The sequence below is a fragment of the Grammomys surdaster genome, unplaced genomic scaffold, assembly GCF_004785775.1.
Source record: "Grammomys surdaster isolate TR1022 unplaced genomic scaffold, NIH_TR_1.0 126271, whole genome shotgun sequence".
NCBI classification, from domain to species: Eukaryota; Metazoa; Chordata; class Mammalia; order Rodentia; family Muridae; genus Grammomys; species Grammomys surdaster.
In genome coordinates this window covers 7,919,988-7,928,583 of record NW_021621071.1, presented here as the reverse complement: position 1 = coordinate 7,928,583, position 8,596 = coordinate 7,919,988, and positions in this window count along the sequence as shown.

The following is an 8,596-nucleotide window of genomic DNA, read 5'->3' as shown; positions in this document are numbered from 1 at the left end:
TATATATATATATATATATATATATATATATATATATTTCAACTTTAACACACACACACACAAGGTTTTCACTGCAGTACCTAAATGTAATACAGCAGGAAAAGTGTAGGCTGCTTTTCTTTGCCATTGGATTGAGTGTATGCATTGCTCAGAGTATGGACTGAGAAGGACCAGCAGAGACATGTATGTGGTAGACAAGGAGCCCATGCTGGTTCTCTGGCTCTGATTTTTGGTAGGTCAGCTGTCTTCTCTTGTGTTTCTCATTGACTATTCAATCTCTCAGGGAGAACCTCCCTGTGTCACTTCAGGTTGAAAAGTCACCCTCGGCTTCGTTCTTTGTCCCACACCCCACACCTGACCCATTAACAGATCCTCTTGTCTCTACCTGGGAAATGTACCCAGAATCTAACCATCCCCCTGCCCCCACTGCAACAGCCTGCCAGATTTCCCCAGCATGTCCCTGTGGTGTTGCCATGACCTCTTCGCCGGCACCCTCTTCTCCACTCTACAAAGCTTCCTAGACTGTATTTTCAACAGTATCCAGAGTGCTCAGGATAAGGCACATACCTGATCATGATATATTCTATCCTTCACGCCCTCAGGGAAATCCTCCCTCACCTAGTGTCACCAAATGTCCCACAGAGCCTACAGATCTTTCCCATCATCCCTTGCTCTCACCATCCCCAGCCACACTCATTTCTTTTTCTCTTCTACATAAGGCACCTCCCTCTTCATCCTCCATCTCTTTCTTCTCCTGCTTTTCCTCCTCCTCTTCCTCCTCCTCTTCCTCCTCCTCTTCTTTCTCCTCCTCCTTCTCTCCCTCCTCCTTCTTTTCCTCCTCCTGGGGTGATTGGGCTTCCTACCCCCTTTCCCTGGGATGCCCTCCCTCAGATACTCATGTGATACTATCCCTCCCTCCCTTCCAGGTCTCGGCTCAAGTGCCACTTTCCAAGGAGGCTCTTCCTACCCCTGTGTAATGTGCCCTTCCTGCCCCGCCAGCCACCTGTACTGTATTGCCCTCCTCTTTCCACCGAAATGGCCACTGAGTGTGGGCAGGGATTGTGTTTCCCTCACTCCAGCACCTCAAATAGTGCCAGGGCAAAGGAGGTACACAGAAGAAGGAGTTCGTGCTCACAAACACAATACATTAATTAATGGAAAAAAATAGTCAAGACAAAAGTATGTTTGCATGTAATGAATACCATCAATACTATAATACTGTAAATGCTATAATTACCTATATCACATATATAATAATTTACAATGTACATACATTAAATTACAAATATTTTAAATTGCATAATAAAATCTCTAGAAAATAGACACCAAATTATTCCAGGGTGGGAGTGACGGGAGAGAACCAGAGGAAGCTAGCTTTCACTTTTCATGACTCAGCGTTTTCAGTCCATTAAGTGGGACACATTTATAATGACAGTACATTCCTTTATAATTTACAAAGTACCAGGCCTGGTGGTGTCTGCCTTTAATCCCAGCAGAGCAGGCAGAGGCAGGAGGATTTCTATGAATTCAAGGCCAGCCTCGTCTGCGTAGTGAGTTCCAGGACAGTCAATGCTACACGGCAAGACCCTATCAGAAAAACAAAACGAGCAGAAAGAACAAAAAATTGTACAACAGTGTGTTTTCTACTGAACTTTTCCCATTTTCGTTTCACTTCTCACAGAACGCTTTCCTTAGCACTTGGAACCTGGGTGCCTGAGGGTCTTTTCTGCTCAGGAATCATTCTTGGTTGTCACAGTAACAGTTTCAGATGTCTGTGCTGTTCCGACAACTCTTGAGTAAGGTTATTTTTTGTTGTTGTTGGTGGTGGTGGTGGTTTGTTTTGTTTTTGTTTCTTGTTTTTTGTCCCAATGGTTATGAAATAAATAGTTCATAAAAGAGGCCACAGTCCCCATTTGGGGGCCTATCTGTATGTCCCACACATTCTTAAGATTCTTATCTCCTGGGCATCTGTGATTTCCACATTGCAGTCTAACAGCATGATGCAATTGTCCCTTGCCAGGCTGCGGACCAACAGAGATGCTGTGTCCTCCCACAGTTTCACAACTCTCTGTCCCCTTCTGCTGGGCTGCTGCCCAGCAAGGCTGTACGGAGGAATCCGCAGGAGCTGAAATGACTCCGCCCTGTGAGGAAAGGTCGCAGGATGCAGGGCCTGCTGCCCCTGTGCCCCGGCCCATGTTTGTTGTTCTATTGGGCAATGTGGACAGCGGTTCACAAGGCAACACACCCTCCACCCCTAACCTTGTGAACCGAGCCGCTGGCTGAGAGATGCTCTGCTTCTGTGTGACCACGCCCTTTCCTAGGCCTGGCGGCGCAGGAAGCCCGCCGAGTGGGCGGAAGCATTGAGCTGTGGGAACCACAGCGTGTGGGCTGACAAAGATCTGCTCCACCCCTCACCCAGGAGACTGGCTCAGACCGTGCTTCTCTCCTTCCTCAGCCTCCTGCTGACACGGCTGACACGGCTGATGTCGCCACTCATGGCCCCACACTGTAATCAGGTCATGCAAGTGGAAATAAACTAGAAGCTAGACAGCATCTCCCCTCCCCCAATACAATTTTTAATGGTGACAGTGACGACCAAATGAAACCAGATACATGGTTTCAGTTGATGGCTGGTGGAGCTTACAGCCTGGCTGAAACTTCTCCTTCGCTGAAGACTTAAAAACATGTATCAAAAGCCTTAAAGGTTTTCTTGTCCACCAGTAAACCCACTTCAGGAATTCAGCCTAAAGAAACATCAGGCGTATCTATAGAATATTGTTCTCACGGTCACATCAATAAGGATAGAATACTTAGTGTCATTCAGAATAGTATCTCAGAAGGACATTTTTAAAATAATGCCAGGCTCGAACCTGTAATCCTAGCTACTCAGAAGACCGGGATAGGAGGTTCACACTGGGCTACTGCATGAACTCAGTCTGCCATGTTCAAGGCTCTAGCTTTGATTCCCAGTACTCACCCCCAACACGGTATTCCCGGTACAGCCCAATGCGTTGTGTGTAAAAATATATATCCTCACATAAAATACGTATGTGTGCATACATAAAATATAATAATGTGTATATGTGTACAAAATAGGGGGAAGCACTTCCTTTCTCCTGGGGAACCCTCTTGTCTTCTGTTTCAAGCACTGTCCTTAGGTCCCAGCCTGGCCCCCGGCTGCTCTTTTTGGTTCCCAGGCTGTAACTTCCTCTTCTCAGATAGTCCCTGTCCTTAAGGCGTTTCCTCATCTATCCTTAGCCCACTACATTTACCTCATCTCTTTTATGTCCGTGCTGTGCTGATGGTCCTTTGAATAAAGTATCTCTCTTCATTCTCCTCCCTCAGGGCCTCCAGTGTATATACAAGTATCTACTAGAAATGCTCACCCAGGTGTGACACCTGTGCTCAGCTTCTCATACCAAATCCAATTTCAGCCACCTCCCTGCCCCACACGCACAAACACCCACACCTGCCTCCTTCTCATCACACCCCACCTCAGTAAACGAGCAGTCATTTCACCAGGCAGGGGACCAAAAGATGGGACGCCATCTCTTCATGGCTTCCTTCCCTCGTAGCTTACAGTCAGCCCATTAGCAAGTCCTGTGATCTCCACCTTCAAAATAGTTACCAAATCCGCCTTCGGGGGCTTCTCCCCACTTGATTTCTTCATGAGCTTCCAGAATGATCCCCTCCCTACCCCGAATCCACAGTGTCCGTCCATAACTCCACACAGCAACTAATAACCATTTAAAAAACAAGTAGATAAAGAAATCAGATCAAAAGGCGTGAAGTCTCCAACCACCACGGTAAGTTATGCAGGCATGATGAGATGAGGGGACTGCTCTTATTTTATTCCAGATACTTCTCTGTGATTTGCCAAATGTCTAATGATATGCTTATTATTATTAAGCATTTCTGCAATAAAAACAGAAAGAAAGAAAGAAAGAAAGAAAGAAAGAAAAAATATTTTTTAAAAAAATCAAAGAATAGTTTTTAGCCTTGAACACAAGAAGTCCGTCTTTCATGAATCAGCACCAGCAAAGTAACATCCAAAAAGCTAATTTTGGACATCTAAACCTCCAAAAGCCATTACAGGGAACAATGAGGTAATGTCCCAAACCAAGGAAGCAAATACACAGAACTCTAAAGCCACTTCTGCCTCATCCCTAACAGTCTCCGACCCTTCTTGACAGAGGCAAGGCCAACATCATTCAGTTAGAATTAACACTTAAAAGAAAACACATTTGTCCTCCTAGTAGACATTCCCTACAAAGGTTGCAAAGGTGAATGAGCGTATTCTCATTTAAATAAACATGATGGGTATTTTTATCCCCCTAGAAATGGAGCAAAGATTAAAGTCGCACCAGGGAGTGCAGGTCACCTAATTCCTACAGAGGTGTGTAGGCTCAGAGAAAGGTTATAACCACACACCACAGTGCAGGTGGAAATGGTAGGGGCCAGGGTTGTCCCAGAACCTGGGCAGAGAAGGCCACAAGTACTAAGGAATTTGTTATTGTTGACAACTTTGAAAATAGATAATAGAGAAATGAAGTAAAGTCCCCAAGTTTCATAACAAAAGCTATTGTGGTCTTCAGGGGCAGGGCTTCCGGAGGCCAAACATGTTTGCTGGTTTCCATAACAACCAAGAACCGGCATCTCATTCCAAAATAGCTTTCATCAGGGACTTTCAAGACTGTGAAGAACAGATTGCTCGACTGGCTTTAGCATCTTCTTCCACTTTTCTGTTGCTTCATCTGCAGTTGCACACAGGTTCAGTGTTCAGGAAACAGCAACTGCCACAAAGAGGGTGTGTGTCTCCACTGTCACTCCCTCTGCCTGAAGTAAGCTGCCTCTCCACAGGTCACTCAGTGGTTCTAATGCTGTCTTGGTCAGGGTTTCTATTGCTGCAATGAAAGACCAGGACTAAGTTGAGGAGAAAATTGTTTCTTTGGCTCACACTTTCATTTCACTGTTCATCACTGAATGAAGTCAGGACAGGAACTCAAAGAGGGCAGGTACCTGGAGGCAGGATCTGATGCAGAAGCCATGGAGGGGTGCTTACAGAACCCAGGACCACCAGCCCGGGGATGGCACTACTAACACTGGGCTGGGCCCTACTATATGAGTCACTAATTAAGAAAGTGCCCTACAGCTGGGTCTTATGGAGGTGTTTTCTCAATTGATGTTCCTTCCCTACTCTCAGATGACATTAGTTTGTGTCAAGTTGAAAAACTAGGCAGCAGAGATGCCATCAAAAATAGTGAGAAAGCCAGTTCCTGGAAGTTCAATGGTGGTATGAAGTGGTGGCACCCCCATATTCCCAGAAGACTCAATGAGTCACTTTACAGTTTAAACAGGGAGATGGTCCTTTCTGTAACATACATCCTCTTGCTCTGACATCACTACCCCAGTCTTAAGACCACCAAGCCCTGGACTCAGAGTTCTGTTCTACTCTGCTTTAAGAATGCACAGCCATGCCTCCCCGTTGACAGGTGAGACTCTAAGGCCTTCCATGCGTTCAGTGGGAGTAATTAAAGGATGGTGCCTGTTTTTCTTGAATGAATGGTAAACTGAACACCAGGCTGGGGACACAGCACTGACCCTTACCCTTCTCAATTACATGCATGCGCTACGCCCATTTTCCTCTTTGGGATAAGAGTCATTGTGGAGTCCACTGTGCCCGTGTGGCATAAAGACAGCATTACTAGTGAGGGCCATTGGTGCCAACTAGACTAGCAAAATAGGTAGAAGGGAACAAAGTGTGGCTTAACTGAATCAAAGACCTGGTATTCTGGTCCCTGTGGCTGGAACGCAGAGAAGGGCCCCAAAAGACATGTAGAGTCCAAGGTTCAAAGGCTTTATTGTTCATGGCAAATGTAGATGGTCTGGGTGCACCCCTCCCCCTCATTTAGGTCCGGGGGAAGCTGGCTTAAATAGGGAGGGGGAAGAGAAGAGGGTCACTTAATTAGCTATGCCCTCTGGCCTTTAGGTAACTCATTAATATGGAACTCTCTTGAGACTGAAGCCTGTAGTCACACCCTCTTGCTGTGTTAGGTGACACTCCTTTGAGAGGTTAAATGGAGGTCTAGACCAAGTGTAGGAGCCTGGATTCTGGGGGCGTGGCTGAACACCTGCTGTTTCCCCATTGGGGTCGGGGTTCAAGGCCCATGCCCAGCCAAGAACCAATATTCTTCCTCGGCCGACACTGGTATATTAGCGAATGCAATGAGATGTATGTAACCTTTGTGTCTAACTTTGAGTGAAATGTTCCAGCAAAGCCTTTACTATGTTTGGGCCAACAATTAGAGACTGGAAAACTGGTGTGAGATGGTTTGAACCTTGAAGAAATGTCTCTCTGGAAGGTCTGCACTCATGAGAGTGTTTCATGAGAGCTTACAGCTGTACTAATCTCAGTCCTAAGACACTCCTTACAAACCTGGAGTTCTTACCTTTGACTATGGCTAGCCATGATCAAAAGGGACTGAGATTTGTGTGGGTTGCCTGCCATCATGAGCAGCGAAGGGCATGATAACTTTGGTAGCTGGAACCTTTCCCAGCCCCAGTTAACCGTGTATGACGTTTGAATAAAATTACTGCTAGAGTGAGCTAGCTGGGTGTCAGTCTTCCCCTGAGAGGCTGTACCTCTCTGCCCTTCAGAAAATGAAGGCTTAGCATCTTGGTGAGTTTCTCTCTCTATTGAGGCACCTAGAACCAATCTCAAGCAATAAGAAAACTCACTGGAGGGGTCAGCCTAATTGCCATGTAACACTGTAACAATCCAGGGTTCTAGTAAACATGTGGCCAGTTAAGTCTACTGTTGCTTTACCTGTGGTGACGTCATAGAGAGAAACCAAAGAACTTCTTGTGAGATTCCTGTGATTTTTTTTTTTTTTTGGTCACTTCTATGGACTCTGGCTGATTGGTGATCCTCGAGGTTTCTTGGATTTTTTCCACAATGGTGGAAGCCAGGTAAGATCGGGATCACTGGCTCAGGAGGAGAGGATCAGTGTCATCTTCCTGAGTTGGTACCTCCCATTTTCACTCTTGGGTTTACTCTGTTGTCTTAATCGTGGTTTCTATTTCTGATAAAACATCATGGCCAGAAGCAGCTTAAAGTGGAAATTTCTGGTTTCTTTGGAGACCCAGTTAGGTTATAATGATATTTTGCTGAGGCAGACAGGTGAAAGAATGTTTTGCTATAGAAAACACATGAAAGAACGCATGACGTTTAGAAAGAATATAAATATGACCCCACAGACAGACAGACAGTGGGAGCTGGAGCATTGGTTCACCATGCTCTGCCTCACTAGTCTTCACTGATAACATCCATGTATTGGTTCACCTTACACTGTGTTGCGGAGCTTTGCTTGTGGTGACATCATAAAGAGAAAAGTGCCAAAGAACTTCTTGTGAAATTCCTGTGACTTTCTGTCACTTCCACAGACTCTGGCTGATGGGTGAGCCTCAAGGTTTCCTGGATTGAACCGCCCTTGTTGATGTGTGTGTGGTGTCTGCTGAATGGACTGGACTGCAGCTGCTGATTCGTGTTCGGTGTTTGCTAGTGGACTGGACAGAGAACAGTGAAGATCAGGATCACCCCCAAAGAACTACTTCTAAACAGGTCCACTGCCCCCGTATCCTAATAAGCTTTCTTTTCCACTACCAATGGTGGGCGGTGGGCTAGGGGAGAGTTTGAACCCGTAGGCTATGAAAATATCCATGCCTACACAACTTGTGGAGGAAAGGTTTTATTTTTGCTTACAGTTCCATTATCACAATCCATCATCCACAGAAATCAGGCCAGGAACCCAGAGGCAGGAGCTGACGCAGAGACCGTGAAGGCATGCTGTTTCCTGGCTTGCTCTCCTCAGAGGTTACACTGCTCACAGTGAGTTGGGCCTTCCAACTTGCCAACAGGCCGTTACAGTAGGGGACATTTTCTCAGTTCAGGTTACATCTTGCAAATGATTCTAGTTTGTGTCAAGTTGACATAAAGGTAGCCAGCCCTCCTATGTTACTTCCATACCTTCTGGCTCTATGGATCCTGTGAACTTCCCAGTTTGCTCTGAGCCCAGGATCAGAAAGAAGGAAATGGGTTCTTCCAGATCAGTAATACGTTTCTGAACCCAAGGGGGAATTTACAAATGTTAATATCCTGACTAGTGGGGAAGCCAAAGCCAATGGGGGCATCCAGGCAGGGAAACAAGAAGGAAGCTGTCTGTAATGAAATAGTCAGAACCCAGAAGAGCCAGCAGTGGGCTGAGAGGAAGCTGTGGTTGCTTGCAGGGATGCTGACCAAAGCACTGAAACTGCCAGGGTCAGAAGCCAGAAGGAAGGCAACTCCCCAGATCTGACCTCTGAGTCTCAAGGACCCAACCACATGCCTTCCATCAGCCAGTGACCCATAAATATCCCTTGGGAGGGGTTTCTGCTGCTCCTCAGAGGCTAAATCCCCATTGTGAGCCTCTCCCCTGGACCCCTGAAGGATCTAAGAAAAATAATCCAGGCTACACCAAATCCATATCAGCAGGCCAAGAGCAGAGCTCCAGAGAATCCTGACTTCATGTTTGAGGTTCAGATCCCAATCTGCCAAGTC